At 41.9% G+C, this 18,830-nt stretch overlaps 1 protein-coding gene across 1 annotated transcript in view; it reads left to right on the top strand.

The window, feature by feature from the left end:
• Nucleotides 1–18,830, top strand: part of LOC126198720 (tumor necrosis factor alpha-induced protein 8-like protein) — a 949,023-nt gene that overhangs the window by 430,205 nt on the left and 499,988 nt on the right. Inside the window, exon 3 of the mRNA XM_049935239.1 lies at nucleotides 13,257–13,376. The gene's annotated coding sequence lies outside the window, so the exon portion shown is untranslated. The remainder of the gene's footprint in view (nucleotides 1–13,256; nucleotides 13,377–18,830) is intronic.

The following is an 18,830-nucleotide window of genomic DNA, read 5'->3' as shown; positions in this document are numbered from 1 at the left end:
GCTCAATACTTTCTCAAAATAAACGATAAATTGTGTTTATTATACTATGACTTCAGTTTCTGTTACAAGAGGGTTAAAATTTTTTTGTTTGTGGTAGGAAAATGTGTAGTAAAATGTGACTCTATTTTTCGGACTACATTGCCTTCGTTGTAAACGTTACCGTACATTTCGACCAGCGCACACCCATACAATAGCCATAACTGGTATTTTTTTACGTACAGAATGCTTTCTCATGATCCAGTACCTTCACCAAGACCTATCAGCTCCCTCCAAAAGTACGTTACCATTTACAACGTACGCTCTGGTTTGGGAACAGACAATGTAGTACGAAACTAGTCACCGCAAATAAAAAATTTTGAACGCAATTGCGACAAAAATTGAGGAAAAAAATTAAATTTACTAATCCAAGTTGCTGGTCCTGGTTCCTAAATTGTGTTGGAGCTTCATAAATATGTTTCTACTTGACCTTTGTACGCAGAGACAACGACGACACAGCAACGCACGACTTGGTAGTGTACCCGGTTATATTTACTCATTAGTGGCTCGCCTGACCCGGAAAGTTGTAGGACAAATTTAGGATATTGAGCCTGGCCGGGGTGGCCGAGCGGTTCTAGGCGCTACAGTCTGGAGCCGCGCGACCGCTACGGGCGCAGGTTCGAATCCTGCCTCGGGCATGTATGTGTGTGATGTCCTTAGGTTAGTTAGCCTTAAGTAGTTCTAAGTTCTAGGAGACTGATGACCTCAGAATTAAGTCCCATAGTGCTCAGAGCCGTTTGAACCATTTTTAGGATATTGAAATACAAGTCAGGTCTACCTTTAACAGAATTTTATCTACTCTTAAGTTCCACAATAGTTAGTCAAAAGTTCTCAGAGAACGAAGATTAATGAATTATGATATACGTTGACCAAAAGTGGTATTAACATTGTGGGAGGTAACAAACAGAAAGACAGCATAGACAATAACGCCTCAAGAAGCCCTTTGAAGCCCACGAATATGAGATTATCAAAACAAAATACAAATTCGATTAAATCAGCAACGAAAGTTGCGCACCAGAAACGTAAGACACGCGAGCTGCTCAGATTACAGATCGTGCTACCACAGATAGCGAAAGTTTACATCACCTCAAGAACAGCAAACTGTGCCAAGCAGTTCCAGATGGCCATCAGCTCCCATCTGCTCCCTCCCCGAATCTCTCCTGAGTCCCCGATTGCCAAAGAAGTTCCTTCGTCCTGTCCAAATGCCAACCTACCAAAAATTCAACGTGGAGGGGACGATTACAAGCTACTGCCAATGTGATGGACGAGAAATCATTGAAACCGAAGCTCCGACGCTAACTGAGTGACACCAACGCGTCCGGGACTTTGAGTGCTATTGACAACGGATTTCAGATCGATTCAGTATTTCTGGATTTCCGGAAGGCTGTACCACACAACCGGCTTGTAGCGAAATTGCTTGCTTGTGGAATATCGTCTCAGTTCTGTGACTGAATTTGTGATTTCCTGTCAGAGGGGTCACAGTTCGTAGTAATTGACGGAAAGTCGTCGAGTTAAAACAGAAGTGATATCTGGTGTTACCCAAGGTAGTGTTATAGGCCCTTCGTTCCTTATCTATATAAACGATTTGGGAGACAAACTGAGCAGCCCCCTTAGGTTTTTTGCAGCTGAAGGTGTCGTTTATCGACTAATAATGTCATCAGAAGATCAAAAGAAATTGCAAAACGGTTTAGAAAAGATATCTGAATGGCAGTTGATCGTAAATAACGAAAAGTGTGAGGTCATCCACATGAGTACTAAAAGGAATTCGTTGAACTTCGGTTACACGATAAATCAGTCTAATCTAAAAGCCGTAAATTCAACTAAATACCTAGGTATTACAATTACGAACAACTTAAATTGCAAGGACACTTAGAAAATGTAACGGATCTACTAAGAAGACTGCCTACACTACGCTTCTCCGTCTTCTTTTAGTATATTGCTGCGCGGTGTGGGATCCTTACCATATAGGACTGACGGAGTACATCGAAAAAGTTCAAAGAAGGGCAGCACGTTTTGTGAGAGAGTGTAACAGAAATGATACAGGATTTGGGCTGGACATCATTAAAAGAAAGGCGTTTTTCGTTGCGACGGAATCTTCTCACGAAATTCCAATCACCAACTTTCTCCTCCGAATGCGAAAATATTTTGTTGACACCGACCTACATAGGGAGAAACGATCATCCACGATAAAATAAGGGAAATCAGAGCTCTTACGGAAAGATTGTTCTTTCCGCGAGCTATACGACATTAGAATAATAGACAATTGTGAAGGTGGTTCGATGAACCCTCCGCCAGGCACTTAAATGTGATTTGCAGAACATCCATGTAGATGTAGATGTAAATGTAGAAGCGCTAGGAGAGCGTGAAGCTTTCTCTCCAGCTTTCCAGTGCCCACAAATGTGACTGCAAAATAGCAGTCACTGAATTAATTTAAATCGCATAGTCATGTCGCAATATCATTACAGGAACTTTTGATAACACTACCTTTTGAAGGAAAACGGGCCATTATTTAAAAAAATACCCTACGTTTTACAGCCACTCATCTCAAATATAGTAGCTGTAATTAGTCAGTTACACGTTCCATAGATCATTTGAACGATTCTTTTATCGAAATGATGTGGAACGAGTGAGTTTATGTGATATGTTTACATGTACGGTTGACATATCTAGCTGGGACCTCGACGGGACCCACTGAGATAGGGGGGGGGGGGGGGGGGGGGGGAGGAAATGAAGTAAAAAATTTCCTCAATATAACTGCTTTTTGAACACAATTACATGGAACTTGTTGCGGCAGAAGTAATTAGTACACCATATTTTTCGAAAAATTTCATCTTTTTCAGCATATCTGAAATTATTTTTGGCAGCCTGTCTTCGGGCAATAAACGTTACTTTAATGGAATTCAAAGTTTAAGAATTCTCTCATCTGCGGGAATTAACTACAGCCATCTTGTTTTTGAGTGAGATAGAAGAGTCTGATGATTGACATCAACGTATAAGCAGAACTCTTACATCTTATATTTCCTTACCACGTATATTGAAAAATAATTAAATAGTACCATGATGATTATTTCAATGCCGACAGTTAAGACTCCAGAAGCGCTTGATATAGTATTGTGAAGAAAATGGGCTTGGCATCCAATTCCTTCTACACTTTTTCCTAGCTGTTCTCTAATTTGGTGAAACGTATTCCGCTGGCCGCATCGACGATACACCCAGAAACTGCTATTGGTACTGTCTCCACAAAACAGGATTAATTTATCTAACAGAATTTGCAGTTGCGTCTACACAAAACTTTGCAATGTCCTCCGATGTTTCGTTATTCAGAGAATCAAACATCAACAGCTTCTGTTGGATTTCGTCAGTTTCAGTAAAGTGTTGAACAACTAAAGGAAACCTGTTTTCAGCCTTGTGGTTCGATGCTTCGATGCCTATGCCTTAAAATGAAACTTCTTGCAACTCTTTTCTGCATTCAGACGCGGAGTGTGGTCCGAGAATATTTTTAACAACCGCTGTAGCTTTGGTCCTGGCTGTAGTCTGCTTTGCAGCGACTTTTGAGTCAGGATACATTGCGGCATTCAGTTTTACGGTACAGTCAAGAGAACTAAGGACTGATGACGCTTGACAACTTTATGAACTGTCGTTAGTTCTGCAGCAACAACGAGCAGTTCTTCAGTTCTTTTCGGGTATCTTCTTTGATCATGAATGTAGAACTAGGCTTTGATGTCAGTGCTATCGCGAATCTATTTGTCTCATTCTTCGTAGAAATGTGATGCCTTACATCTCCCTTACCTCCGTGAATTACTAAGACGAAACAACTACAAATCTCACACAATGCTTCCTGATCCGTACGTCCTTTCTTGACAAAAGACCAATCCTTTGTGTAATCATCCGAAAAGTGACACTTTCTCTTTCCATCCTTAGCCATTTTCGTAAGCTATGATAAGCTATTAGACGGTAAATACTCGACAGTAACACTTCAGTCACCGAAGTACACGTCACTATATACTCACGTCCTGTGTATCCGCAGTCAATACTTCAGACATTACTATCTTGCACTCGTTGTTCGTATTATGTATAGAAAGAATAGTCTTTCCAGATCACTGTTCAAATGGGAACTGCCCGATTCTTCCACGTAGTGCTGTTTAAATAGTTCCAGCCACGTACCACTGGAGAAGTCTGGTATTTTCGCGAATGGGGGTGCTAGATCTAGGAGGTGCTGCGAGACGGCCTTGTCAACATAAACTTTTTCACATGAAATAAACTGAAGCTGCATGTGTTACTTCAGTATCTGAGCCAAACTCGTAACAGTATTTTGCAATATCGTGACAAAATTGGGTCGGGACGAGAACATCCATAACGCTGACGATCCCGATGTATCGGGGCAGATGGTAACCCTCTAGACGTGTTTACCGTTAACATTAATGAATGCATTCTTTTGTTATTGGCTACCAATTTTTAAGTACAAATTCGTCAATGGAATAGAAGGAGTTGTCCAGGAGAAATGACTTTAAGTTAGATTTAAATCTTCTTTTGCTGTCAGACATTTTTTGTTACTGGTCAAATGATCAAAAAATTTTTGTTGCTGCATATTGAACTCCTTTCTCTGCCACTGACAGCTTTAATAATGATAATAAATGACATATTTCCCTCCAGTGTTGTAGGTGTGAACATCACTGTTCTCAGTTTGTGATGGATTATACATGACGAATTTCATTAGCGAATATATGTATTACGATAGCGGAGTTAAAATGCGTAGCTCCTTGGAGAGCTGCCCACGTGACGTCCATGGGTGAACGCCGCATATTATTCTTACTGCTCGCTTTTGTGCAATCTGTACTCTCTTTCTAAGTGATGAGTTACCCCAGAAAGTTATTCCATAACACGTCATTTGGTGTAAATATTGTCAGAAGGTTGATTGTTTTGTTTCCGAGATTGGAAATTATACGAAAAGGAAAAGTAGCTGAGCTTAATTGTATGAAAAGTACGTTACCATGCTTCTTCAATTTCAGGTTTCCACCAATACATGCACTCAAAAATTTGAAACAGTCTACCCTATTTACTGAATTATGGTCATTTGCTACATCTATTGTCGGTACGAGTCTATTTATTTTACAGAACTCAATGTAGTGTGCTGTTCTCAAAATTTAGGGACAGTACATTTTCTGCGGACTACTTCATAATTATTTGGAAAATATCATTTACCATCCTTTCGTTGTTTTCGCTCTAATAGAATTTATTATAATACTAACATCATCTCCAAACAGTAGCATTTCTGCTTCTTGTGTGTAAGTGAAACGTCATTCACATATACACTAATGGAAGAAAGCCGCAGCAGCAAGAAGGAGATGTACGACATAAACGAAAGTTCGTAAGCTTATTTCTACATCTGAAACATGACGTGTATTCAGATTTCGCTCCAGTCGCATAAGAATGGTGCTACTAGCGCCACTATGAGGCTGCAAATTAGGTTTGCTTTAAATACACGCTGAAAGAATAGTGAGCGTTAATTGCCTTTGAGATTGGACGTAGTGCGTTGATGTTAGTCAAGAATGTCTTCTACATCTACATCTACACACATACTCCGCACTCCACCATACGGTGCGTGGCGGAGGGTACCTCGTACCACAACTAGCATCTTCACTCCCTGTTCCACTCCCAAACAGAACGAGGGAAAAATGACTGCCTATATGCCTCTGTACGAGCCCTAATCTCTCTTATCTTATCTCTGTGGTCTTTCCGCGAAATTTAAGTTGGCGGCAATAAAATTTTACTGCAGTCAGCCTCAAATGCTGGTTCTCTAAATTTCCTCAGTAGCGATTCACGAAAAGAACGCCTCCTTTCCTCTAGACTCCCACCCGAGTTCCTGAAGCATTTCCGTAACACTCGGCTGATGATCAAACCTACCAGTGACAAATCTAGCAGCCCGCCTCTGAATTGCTTCTATGTCCTCCCTCAATCCGACCTGATAGGGATCCCAAACGCTCGAGCAGTACTCAAGAATAGGTCGTACTAGTGTTTTATAAGCGGTCTCCTTTACAGATGAACCGCATCTTCCCAAAATTCTACCAATGAACCGAAGACGACTATCCACCTTCCCCACAACTGCCATTACATACTTGTCCCAATTCATATCGCTCTGCAGTGTTACGCCCAAATAATTAATCGACGTGAATGTGTCAAGCGCTACACTACTAATGGAGTATTCAAACATTACAGGATTCTTTTTCCTATTCATCTGCATTAATTTACATTTATCTATATTTAGAGTTAGCTGCCATTTTTTAAACCAATCACAAATCCTGTCCAAGTCATCTTGTATCCTCCTACAGTCACTCGACGACGACATCTTCCCGTACACCACAGCATCATCAGCAAACAGCCGCACATGGCTATCCACCCTATCCAAAAGATCATTTATGTAGATAGAAAACAACAGCGGACCTACCATACTTCCCTGGGGCACTCCAGATGATACTCTCACCTCCGATGAACACTCACCATCGAGGACAACGTACTGGGTTGTATTACTTAACAAGTCTTCGAGCCACTCACATACTTGGGAACCAATCCCATATGCTCGCACCTTAGTTAGGAGTCTGCAGTGGGGCACCGAGTCAAACGCTTTCCGGAAGTCAAGGAATATGGCATCCGTCTGATACTCTTCATCCATGGTTCACAAGACACCATGTGAAAACAGGGCGAGTTGCGTTTCGCAGGAGCGATGCTTTCTAAAGCCGTGCTGATGCATGGACAGAAACTTCTCTGTCTCAAGGAAATTCATTATATTCGAACTGAGAATATGTTCGAGAACCCTGAAACAAACCGATGTTAAGGATATTGGTCTGTAATTTTGAGGATCCGTCTTTCTACCCTTCTTATATACAGGCGTCACCTGCGCTTTTTTCCAGTCGCTCGGGAGATTCGCGATAATAGCAAGCTAAGTAAGGAGCCAATGCAATAGAGTACTCTCTGTAGAACCGAATTGGAATCCCATCAGGACCTGGCGACTTATTTATTTTCAACCCATTCATAGGTGTCATTATCAACAAATCACGGATTCTGGACGAGGTCGTGTAAAAGGGTTACGAGAAACTGGATGTTCCTTCTTCGATATTGCAGAATGAGTTGACAGGAATGTTACAACTGTACGTGACTACTGACAGTGGCGATCACGAGAATGTACGGTTGCAAGAATGTCACGCTCCAGACGGCCACGTCGTACTACAGAGAGGTAAAACAGTCGTGTTCTGCGTATGGCTCTGGCGCACCGACTGCGTCTGTAGTAGCAATCCGAGTAGCAGTTGGCACCACAGTAACACAACGAACTGTTATCAGTCGTTTACTCCAACGACAGGTCCGAATCAGACGCCCTGTAGCGTGTATTCCACTGACGCCCTGTAGTGTGCGTTCCATTGACCCCAAGCCACCTGAAACATCCCCTTAGAAAAATGTATGAATGATTGTGCTGATAAACCCCTTATGTTATTTGATTTTCAAACAGCTGAGCAGAACTGAACGTGCACAGACATTTCTCTCTTTTCTTATTCAGATCATCAGTAAACTGACACACAATATTTTTAGCACAATGCAATCTGACTTTCAATAATCCTTACAAAAGAGTGGCCCTGACTAACAATAACCTATAACTTTCATGAATCACTTACCTCACAAAAATCTTCGTTACTCGAACTACTTCAATACAGCGAGCGCCAATACTGCAGCTAAATAAAAGATTCTAATTACTGAAGGCACTAACTACTGATTGGCGTATTTAGCAAATGAAAGATTTCGATAGAGAACAAACAATGTATTTACCTTAATACTGTTCAAAACTTATATATATATATATATATATATATATATATATATATATATATATATATATATATATAGGTACGGCCAAACTTTCAGGAAACATTCATCACACACAAATAAAGAAAAGATGTTATGTGGACATGTGTCCGGAAACGCTTAATTTCCATGTTAGAGCTCATTTTAGTTTCGTCAGTATGTACTGTACTTCCTCGATTCACTGCCATGATTTCGTACGGGATACTCTACCTGTGCTGCTAGAACATGTACCTTTACAAGTACGACACAACATGTGGTTCATGCACGATGGAGCTCCTGCACATTTCAGTCGAAGTGTTCGTACGCTTCTCAACAACAGATTCGGTGACCGATGGATTGGTAGAGGCGGACCAGTTCCATGGCCTCCACGCGCTCCTGACCTCAACCCTCTTGACTTTCATTTATGAGGGCATTTGAAAGCTCTTGTCTACGCAATCCCGGTACCAAATGTAGAGACTCTTCGTGCTCGTATTGTGGACGGCTGTGATACAATACGCCATTCTCCAGGGCTGCATCAGCGCGTCAGGGATTCCACGCGACGGAGGGTGGATGCATGTATCCTCACTAACGGAGGACAAAATTTCCTGTAACAAAGTGTTTGAAGTTACACTGGTACGTTCTGTTGCTGTGTGTTTCCATTCCATGATTAATGTGATTTGAAGAGAAGTAATAAAATGAGCTTTAACATGGAAAGTAAGCGTTTCCGGACACATGTCCACATAACATACATTCTTTCTCTGTGTGTGAGGAATGTTTACTGAAAGTTTTGCCGTACCTTTTTGTAACACCCTATATATATATATATATATATATATATATATATATATATATATATATATATCAACTCATGATATCCAGTATTACAAATTTACTCTTTCTGGCGGACACACGTCCAGATCGTCCGCTCTTAAAATCCTGCCATCTCTCCCCCCACATCCACCACTGCTGGCGGCTCTTATGGACTGTGAGAAAATTTTAGCTTTTGACCAACATTGTATCGATAAGTGTGTGCATTTGATATATTTGTTAGTGTTAATATAAAAAAATTTTAACAAATATCTATTGGCCAGTGCCAAAAACAATTTGTAAAAATTTTTTGTGGGGAGCATGGGGGCTATGTAACTAGGCTGTTTAGGTTTTTATATTGGTAACGCCACGTAGCGCTCTGTATGAAAATCACTGACTGTGCTGTGTGTAGACTGTAGCTGGTTTGCATTGATAGAATATTTACCATTGTAGTGTTGGGCAGTTGGATGTGAACAGAGCGTAGCGTTGCGCAGTTGCAGGTGGGCCGCCAGCAGTGGTGGATGTGGGGAGAGAGATGGCAGAATTTTAAGAGCGGACGATCTGGACGTGTGTCCGCCAGAAAGAGTAAATTTGTAATACTGGATATCATGAACTGATATATATGTAATTACTTTTGAACACTATTAACGTAAATACATTGTTTGTTCTCTATCGAAATCTTTCATTTGCTAACTATGCCTATCAGTAGTTAGTGCCTTCAGTACTTAGAATCTTTTATTTAGCTGGCAGTATTGGCGCTCGCTGTATTGCAGTAGTTCGAGTAACGAAGATTTTTGTGAGGTAAGTGATTCATGAAAGTTACAGGTTATTGTTAGTCTCTTGTAGGGATTATTGAAAGTCAGATTGCATTGTGCTAAAAATATTGTGTGTCAGTTTATTGATGATCTGAATAAGCAAAGAGAGAAATGTCTGTGCACGTTCAGTTTTCCTCAGCTGTTTGAAAATCAAATTACGTAAGGGGTTTATCAGCACAATAATTCATAAATTGTTCTAAGGGGATGTTTCACACCGTCATTTGCAACTTCAGTGGTGAAAATCAAGAGCTCCTTGGAGGCAGAGTTGAGGTCAGTCGTGCTTGATGGTGAAACGTGGTTTTGTCCCGGAGCCACTGATGGCCGTATGTTGGTTAGGAGGCCAGTTGACGGCCTGCAACCAACCTGCGTAGTACACACACTGGAGTTACACGTGGAGTTATGATCTGAAGTCCGATTCCGTATAACAGGAAGAGCACTCTCGTGGCTATCCTACGTACCATCACTGCAAATCTCTACGTCAGTCTGTTGATTCGACCTGGTGTGCTGCCATTCGTGTCCATCATTCAATGGGGTGTTTTCCAACAGGATAATGCTCTCTCCCACATACCGCTGTTGTAACCCAACCTGCTCTACAGAGTGTCTATATGTTACCTTGGGCTGCTCGATCACCTGATATGTCTCAAAACGAGCACATATGGCACATAGTCCGACGACAACTCCAGCGTAATCCACGAACAGCATTCGCCGTCACTGTATTGACCGACCAAGTGCAACATGCATGGAATCCATGCCGCAAACTGACGTCCGGCTTTTGTACAACACAATTCATGCTTATTTGCATGCTTGATTTCAGCATATTGACGGTTACACCTATTATTAATTTACCAGTATTTCACATTTGCAACAGCTTACCTCCCACTTACATCAACCTGTGATCCAGCTATGTTAACCACTTAAATATATTACCTAAAGAAATGTATTCCCAAAATTTCGTTACACTATATTATTTTTTGGTGTTGCAATTTTTGTCTGTCAGTGAATAAGGAGTAGAGTGGACACAAAATTGAACCCTGTGGGACTCCCTTTGAGATTTCTCTCCAGTAACTGAAATTGTCTATCCTTCCGAAATTTTTTGAGTTATTCATCACAACGTTTTGCATTCTGTTAGTTAAGAATGATTCAAACTAGATTTGTGTAAAGGCACCAATTTCATAAAACTTGCCTTTTTCTACGAGAGTAACATGATCTACACATCCAGACACCTTGGGAAGATCACGAAAAGCACCAGCTGCCTATATTTTTCTATTTAATGCTTGTGCTGTTTAATGAGAGAATGTATAAATAGCATTTGCAGTTGACCAACCCTTCTGGAATCCAAACTGTTATATGCTAAGTATCCAGAATGAGATTTTCACTCTGCAGCGGAGTGCGCGCTGATATGAAACTTCCTGGCCGATTAAAACTGTGTGCCGGCCGAGACTCGAACTCGGGACCATTGCCTTTCGCGGGCAAGTGCTCTACCATCTGAGCTACCAAGCACGACTCACGCCCCGTCCTCACAGCTTTACTTCTGCCAGTATTTTGTCTCCTACCTCCCAAACTTCACAGAAGCTCCCCTGCGAACCTTGCAGAACTAGCACTCGTGGAAGAAAGGAAATTGCGGAGACATTGCTTAGCCACAGGTCCCGAATTCGAGTCTCGGCCCGGCACACAGTTTTAATGAGCCAGGAAGTTTCATATGCTAAGTAAATTGTTTCCACTTACTTGTGAGACTACTATCGAGAACATTACTTTTCCGAATATTTTGGAAGAAAATGTCAGTAAGGAAATTAGACCATAATTGTTTAAGTATGTCTTGTCATCTTTCTAGTGAAGAGATATGTTACATATTTTAGCCTGTCTGGAATAAGTCCTTGTGTCAGTGACACATTGCATATGTTACTGAGGACATTACTTTTTAAGCTGGAATAACTTTTCAGAATTCTTTTTGAAATCCCATCAGGATTCTGTTTCAAATTCCATCAACACCACATGAGCTTTTGGTTTTTAGAATTTTCAGAATTATATTTATGTCATTGAAGGATGTTGGTGCTACATCTATTTTTAATATAGTCTTATGCTTCTGCCACTGAACCATGTAATCCTGCTTTTGCTGCTACACTTAGAAACTGATCGTTAAAAGTACTTGCAACCTGTGAATTATCAGTCACAACAGTGTCATTTAGTTTAATTTTTGTGGTATCTTGTACACTGACTGACTGTCCTGTCTGCTGTTTGACAATGTCCCATATAGTTTTAATCTTATTATCTCCATTATTTACTTCTGTCAGAATGTGCATACTTCTGGACACTGTAATGACTTTCCTTAAAATATTACAGTATTTTTTGTAATATGCAAATAATGTCTGATGTTCGATTACTTTGGCCTTTATACAAATTTCCCTCTTCCTCTTGCATGAGATTTCAATTCCCTTGATTATCCACAGCTTACTTGTTTCTTCTTTTTTTTTTAATTAAGCTTCCAGCAATTTTTTAGGAAAGCAATGGTTCAAATGGCTCTGAGCACTATGCGACTTAACTTCTGAGGTCATCAGCCGCCTAGAACTACTTAAACCTAACTAACCTAAGGACATCACACACATCCATGCCCGAGGCAGGATTCGAACCTGCGACCGTAGCGGTCGCTCGGTTCCAGACTGTAGCGCCTAGAACCGCACGGCCACTCCGGCTAGGAAAGCAATTTTTAAATACCGAGACAAATTTAGTATGGAATAAAGTGATTCAGTTGTCACTCTCAAAGTATCACCATGTCATCATCATATAATCTGTTTGAAAAAGAAAGATAAAGGCAGTAGTAAAGCACTTAGAAACTAAGTTATAAGCCCAACTAACTTCTGTACACAACATAATACGCTACATAGTAATTCTTCAAGCGAACAGGGCTGGAGAGGCACCACATTGTAAACATATCTACTCTCTGATCGTTGGAACAGAAAGTTACAGTTACTAATGTAACAGCATAAAGTTGATAACTGTTGAGTATCAAATATAAGACTAAAATATTCGCAATACAAAACTAGAGTGAAAACTTGGGAAAAGTTACCGAAGTATTGTCTTTTTTCCTTCTTACGTTGTTGTGGTGCCTTTTTGTGCTGACTCATACTTGTCTAATAATAGTTCGCTGCTTCTACTGCACATCTGCAGCAGTAGTTAATTTTGTAGCATTTTTCACTTTATATGGGTGAAAGCAAGCGGAGATTATGTAACTTCACTGATTGATTTCAGTACAGTGATTATTGCCGTTGTACTCTGAAAAAAATAAACATTAATGTTTGAAACAGGTTTTATGTTGTTTCAGTAGTCCTGATATTTATCTCGAAAGAGACCAACTACGCAGATGTGTGCTATACGATCGAACCACATGGTACTAATTACTGTTGCACGTGAACTGTGGTAAGTGTCCCTAATCGAAATTTAGTTTCGTGTGTCTTAGGCAGCAATTCACTGTCAAAAAGTATAAGTAAACTAGATGTCATACACGTTATAAAAATAGGTAATGAGCTTACAATAGGGCATAGCGCCGCTTGTTTGCACAGTTTAGGCAAAATAAAAATCTCTCGGTAAATACATCACGCCCCTTAAGGTAGGCAATCCAACTTACGCCATCTGCCCCTGGATGGAGATGTAAGGTGGGTTGCCTGTCTTAAGGTGCGTGATGTATTTTGTGGGCCACTTTCATTTTGAACACCCTGTAGATCGTACTGTGATGTATTAGGTGTGATGACGCTGTTGTCGTTGTTTTTCCAGAATAGAGAAGCACCAGGCTGGCGGGCTGGGGACTCGTGTCGCTGGGCCGCTCCACCCTCCTGGAGCTGGAGGGGTGGCTCATCTACCACTGGCTGCAGTCCACCGCGGACTACCCCTGCTGTGAGTACAGGAAACCTGTCAGCCCGCTGCCACGGCTTTTATAGTGTATTATCAGCCCAGGCACCTCGCCTCTATTTGCCACCAAAATTCTGTAGCTTTATAGGAATGAGCTTACACATAGTGAAATATCTAATCGAAATAGTGAGTTGAAAACCTACCTTGAAAAATTAAGCTACATGTTCAGTTAAAATTTTGAAAGAAGTTTCACCCAGATTTTCAGCCAGTATTCAGATGTGATTACCTGATAAAGCAATCTGATTGGCATATTTCAACGCAGCTGTAGTGCCTTCACCACTGTAGAAAAGTTTCCGGGAAGTATATTGATAAATCTTAGCTGTAAATACTATTGCTTTGATGAAGAGACGTACAATGACTTTCATCTTGTAGACGAAATTCACGCAGAACAGATGTATTTGCCATACGTTCGATATGAAACTAACCAACCATGGGAAGAATTTTTTTATTTCTGATAAATAATAACGAAACTTATGTAGATAGACTGATCTGATGGCGTCGCTGCTCCGAATTGTATACATCAGCGGGCTGCATCATAACGAATTGCCTGAAATCTGTACATATTGCGAAAGGCAGCAGAACAGAGTGTGGCGAAGTAGGGCAAGTACTTGCACGTGGATGAAGATGAAATGAAATGATTGCAACAACACAGACACCCAATCCCCGAATGAATATAGTCTCCGACCTGGCTGAGAATCGAACTCCGGACCCCGCGATCAGGAAAGAGAAATGCTAGGTACTAGACCCGGAGCTACAGACTGAGTTACCATTTCTTTCAAACACCCGTAGATTACCTCGTAAACCTCGACGAAATTGCACAGTTTGCTGCTCCAGTTCAACACTATTGATAGCAGTGTGGTACACTTCACTTTTGACATGACCCCATACAGAAAAAGCAAGAGGTTTGAGGTTAGGTGATCTTGGAGGCCAAGGTACAGGGCCTGACTAACCTATACACACATCTTGGAGCATATTGGCGCGTTACATGTCGTCTGACATCAGCAGAAAAAATTTCCGGTGCCCATCACTTATTCATCGCATTCCCCTGAATGGCCCATGGTGAAATTTGAGCCCAACTAGATTGAGACTTAATTAAAAAGTTTATATTCCATATACATTTCTACTGATCAGGAAAATATTTCATACCTGACGTCAGCAGCAGCTCGTAGCCGTGCACATGCAATTATCTCGCAAATGGCTCATTCACCGATGCATGTTTACTGGAATGTTTTTGCTTCTGCTGTCGAGAAAGGCCTCAGTGTTAACAGGGTACTGTTACTGGACTCTTCGTGCGTACCTTGAAGGTCTTAGTTTTTCCATGATGTAAGAGAAAGTTTGCCAGGAGATCAGGAAGAGCGAGAAGAAAACATTAAACATGTAGGAATAACTAGCAAAACACAGTGGTTAGGACTGTTTGTTACTAAAGAAGAAGCCAATAACGATTAAACACAGTTCTAACTGCTTGGAAGTCTAGGAACTGAACAACTTTCTGGGTAGGATACACAGGGTACCCCCCTCCGTTAGGGAAGAAAATATAAAAATGCAGCAACCAACTGCTTCTTGTATAGCTATATTTATATCCAGACGCTTTCGGATTTTTACCCACCTTCAGGCGGTGTAATACATTTGTATATTTCTTCCAATACTACATTTTTGGCGACTGTATTTTCAACGTTGCAGCTGCATTTTATTCTGTAACCCGTAGTCGCAAATTTAGCATTTATATGCATAGCACGCACACTTTTAGCTTCGTGAATGCAGATACAAAACAGGGACTACAGGTTACAAAATGAAAAACGTCTGCAGTGTTAAGTCGTCAGTCTTTCGAATGGCCTGATGCTATCGTACAACTTTTGTTGTCTTTGCTTCTCTCCTCGTCTCTGTGTAACTACTACACCTAAATCCTCTATAATTTCCTTCATTATTCTAGACTTGGCCACCCTTTATTATTTTCCATTTTATCGCTCCTTCCGATCCCAAAACAACTATTCATGGATATCGTTTAGACTGTTACAATGTTGCAAGCGCAGGGCGCGGGCATTGTCGACAGCCATTCGGCTCACTCGTGCGCATGCGCAGCTAGTATAGGCTATCCGGCAGCCAACCCCTTTTACAAGCGTTCTGTGCGTGCTCTCAAACAACATAACCAACCCCGTCCCGTGTGCGCTCGATTCCCCCCCCCCCCCCCCCCCTGGAACCATCACATTTTCGAATAGGTCTCCCTCGCCTACTAGCACTGTTTTATTTCTTAGTTCACCTGTCCACTTAATTTTTAACGTGCTTCAGTTTCGTTTCTTTACTATAGTGTGGCTTTAAGGAACAGCTTCCTCAGGTCCACATCAAATTTGAATATCAGCAGATCTCTCTAAATAAAGAAGATTCTCTTTCCCTATGTCAACACACTTCTGATATCTTCCTTACTTCAGGCATCCAGTGTAATTTTCTAGATAAAATAATTCTTTTACATGTTCTACTACTGCACCGTACCTCATTTTGATATTAAACAAGTGGTTATTTTCCTACTACTCGCCGTCGTGGTTGTGGTGGTCTGTTCAGTACAGCACTAGACTGCAGCCCTTTAGGCCCCGGTTTCAAACCCAGGTAGGGGCGCGGAGTTTTACTAACTCCAGTCCCTCTAGGAGGGCCACAGGTCCACTCAGCCTGCTATCATCTGAGTACTGTGCAGCTTTCCCAAAGGTAAAAGGCTTCTGGGGCGATGGGTCCGGCATAGCGGAGAAAGGCCGCACTGTGCATGCAGTCAGGCCATTAGGCAAGTCATTGACTTCCGTCACAGACTTTACCTTTCACTACTCTTTATCACTCTTTGGTCTCTGCTCAGTTTATCCTCAAGCCACATACCGTAGTCACCCATAGTCACCCATTCCTTTCAACTGGTCTAAGTCATCTCCACGTCCGGCAGAGGCATACCGCCTGGAATAGGGCCATGGCTAGCAAAGCATTGTGATTTACAAATGAACCTGCAACTGACGACAAATTTGACCAAAAATTAGTCACCTCCCTGGAGATCTCACGTTAATACAGTGCCACACCGCGTCTAGCCTTTATAATGGCTTCTATTCGGCGAGGAAGAGAGTCCACATATTTCTTCAGCTACTCCATGACCAGATAAAGTCACTCTTCGATGATTAGATCCACTACAGCTACCATGTTATGAGGATGTTATTGGCTTCGTTTCAACCGCTGCTCCAAATAGCCTCAGACATTTTCTATGGGATTCTGACCGGGTGATTTAAGGGAGTAGTAGTAGAGTTGCGATAGGCTGCTTCAGCGTTCGTCAGACCAGTTTGAAACCAGTTGCTGTCATTTTGGAAGATATCATGAAAATGTAGAAGAAAGTAGAGTAGCTGGTCACGGAGAATACTGAAGTAAACATCTTGATTCACGTTCAGGGTAACTTGAATGAGTGGGGCCAAGTCATGGTACGAAAAAAATTACGGAAACACTTGCAGCCTGAATTGCACCGCCTGCTCACAGCGAGTGTAGCTCCCGACTCCAAGTGTCCATTTCATGCACTTCCCTTCCAGAGTCCACTGGTAAACTGGTTGAGATGGAACTGCATTCACTGACAGCAGCATCTCCTGTAGAGCTAGAAACCGATTATCGCTGACAAGGCGCGACGCTTGTCCCTAGTCCCTGTCAGTCAGCATCTTTACAGCACTGTTCCTGTGCTGCATTACATGGCTACGAGTACACTATTCTGGGTTGATACAGCAACAAATCGGACAACTTTATTCAGCGTGTGATCATGTGCACATCAGTAGGGCAGCGGGACCAGTTCAGAGACAGGCAAACTTCGGGCGATGTATCACTTCCAGAGCGTCGCTTCACGTCACGCCCGGTGAGCACCATTTCCAAAACACACTGCCAGGCATTGAGAAAAGTTTCAGGGTTTCGATATCCTGCAGCTGTGTTAGCAATACATGCTTGTGACACCATACAGCCACATACGGCCACAACTGGCAAGTATTAGTTATCGAGGGCCAGATCAAGGCCAGATAACTATCTTATCACATCCGGTATCTAATTACCCGTGGTCTAGGGGTGGCGTCTTTGATTCATAATCAAAACGTCTTCGGTCCCGGGTTCGATCCCCGCCACTGCCTAAATTATGATAAATAATCAGCATTGGCGGCCGAAGACTTCCGGCATAAGAAGTCAGCCTCATTCTGCCAACGGCCTTGTCAAAGAGGGCGGAGGAGCGGATAGAGGTTCAGGGCACTCTCTTCTCCTAGGGGTGGGAAATTGCCCCTAAAGGCGGAAGAATCAGCAATGATCAACGACATGAAGATGCAGAAGGCAATGGAAACCACTGCATTAAAGACACGTAACGTGTCATGATGATCTCTCCATTGGGAAAAGATTCCGGAATAGTCCCCCATTCGGATCTCCGGGAGGGGACTGCCAAAAGGGAGGGTACCATGAGAAAAAGATTGAATAATCAACGAAAGGATAACGTTCTACGAGTCGGGGCGTGGAATGTCAGAAGCTTGAACATGGTAGGGAAACTAGAAAATCTGAAAAGGGAAATGCAAAGGCTCAATCTAGATATAGTAGGGGTCAGTGAAGTGAAGTGGAAGGAAGACAAGGATTTCTGGGCAGATGAGTATCGGGTAATATCAACAGCAGCAGAAAATGGCATAACAGGTGTAGGATTCGTTATGAATAGGAAGGTAGGGCAGAGGGTGTGTTACTGTGAACAGTTCAGTGACCGGGTTGTTCTAATCAGAATCGACAGCAGACCAACACCGACAACGATAGTTCAGGTATACATGCCGACGTCGCAAGCTGAAGATGAACAGATAGAGAAAGTGTATGAGGATATTGAAAGGGTAATGCAGTATGTAAAGGGGGACGAAAATCTAATAGTCATGGGCGACTGGAATGCAGTTGTAGGGGAAGGAGTAGAAGAAAAGGTTACAGGAGAATATGGGCTTGGGACAAGGAATGAAAGAGGAGAATAATTGAGTTCTGTAACAAGTTTCAGCTAGTAATAGCGAATACCCTGTTCAAGAATCACAAGAGGAGGAGGTATACTTGGAAAAGGCCGGGAGATACGGGAAGATTTCAATTAGATTACATCATGGTCAGACAGAGATTCCGAAATCAGATACTGGATTGTAAGGCGTACCCAGGAGCAGATATAGACTCAAATCACAATATAGTAGTGATGAAGAGTAGGCTGAAGTTCAAGACATTAGTCAGGAAGAATCAATATGCCAAGAAGTGGGATACGGAAGTACTAAGGAATGACGAGATACGTTTGAAGTTCTCTAACGCTATAGATACAGCAATAAGGAATAGCGCAGTAGGCAGTACAGTTGAAGAGGAATGGACATCTCTAAAAAGGGCCGTCACAAAAGTTGGGAAGGAAAACATAGGTACAAAGAAGGTAACTGCGAAGAAACCATGGGTAACAGA

The sequence above is a fragment of the Schistocerca nitens genome, chromosome 8 (genome assembly GCF_023898315.1).
Source record: "Schistocerca nitens isolate TAMUIC-IGC-003100 chromosome 8, iqSchNite1.1, whole genome shotgun sequence".
Classification (NCBI taxonomy): Eukaryota; Metazoa; Arthropoda; class Insecta; order Orthoptera; family Acrididae; genus Schistocerca; species Schistocerca nitens.
Note: the sequence above shows the minus strand (reverse complement) of the source record. Positions and strands in the feature narration are given on the sequence as shown.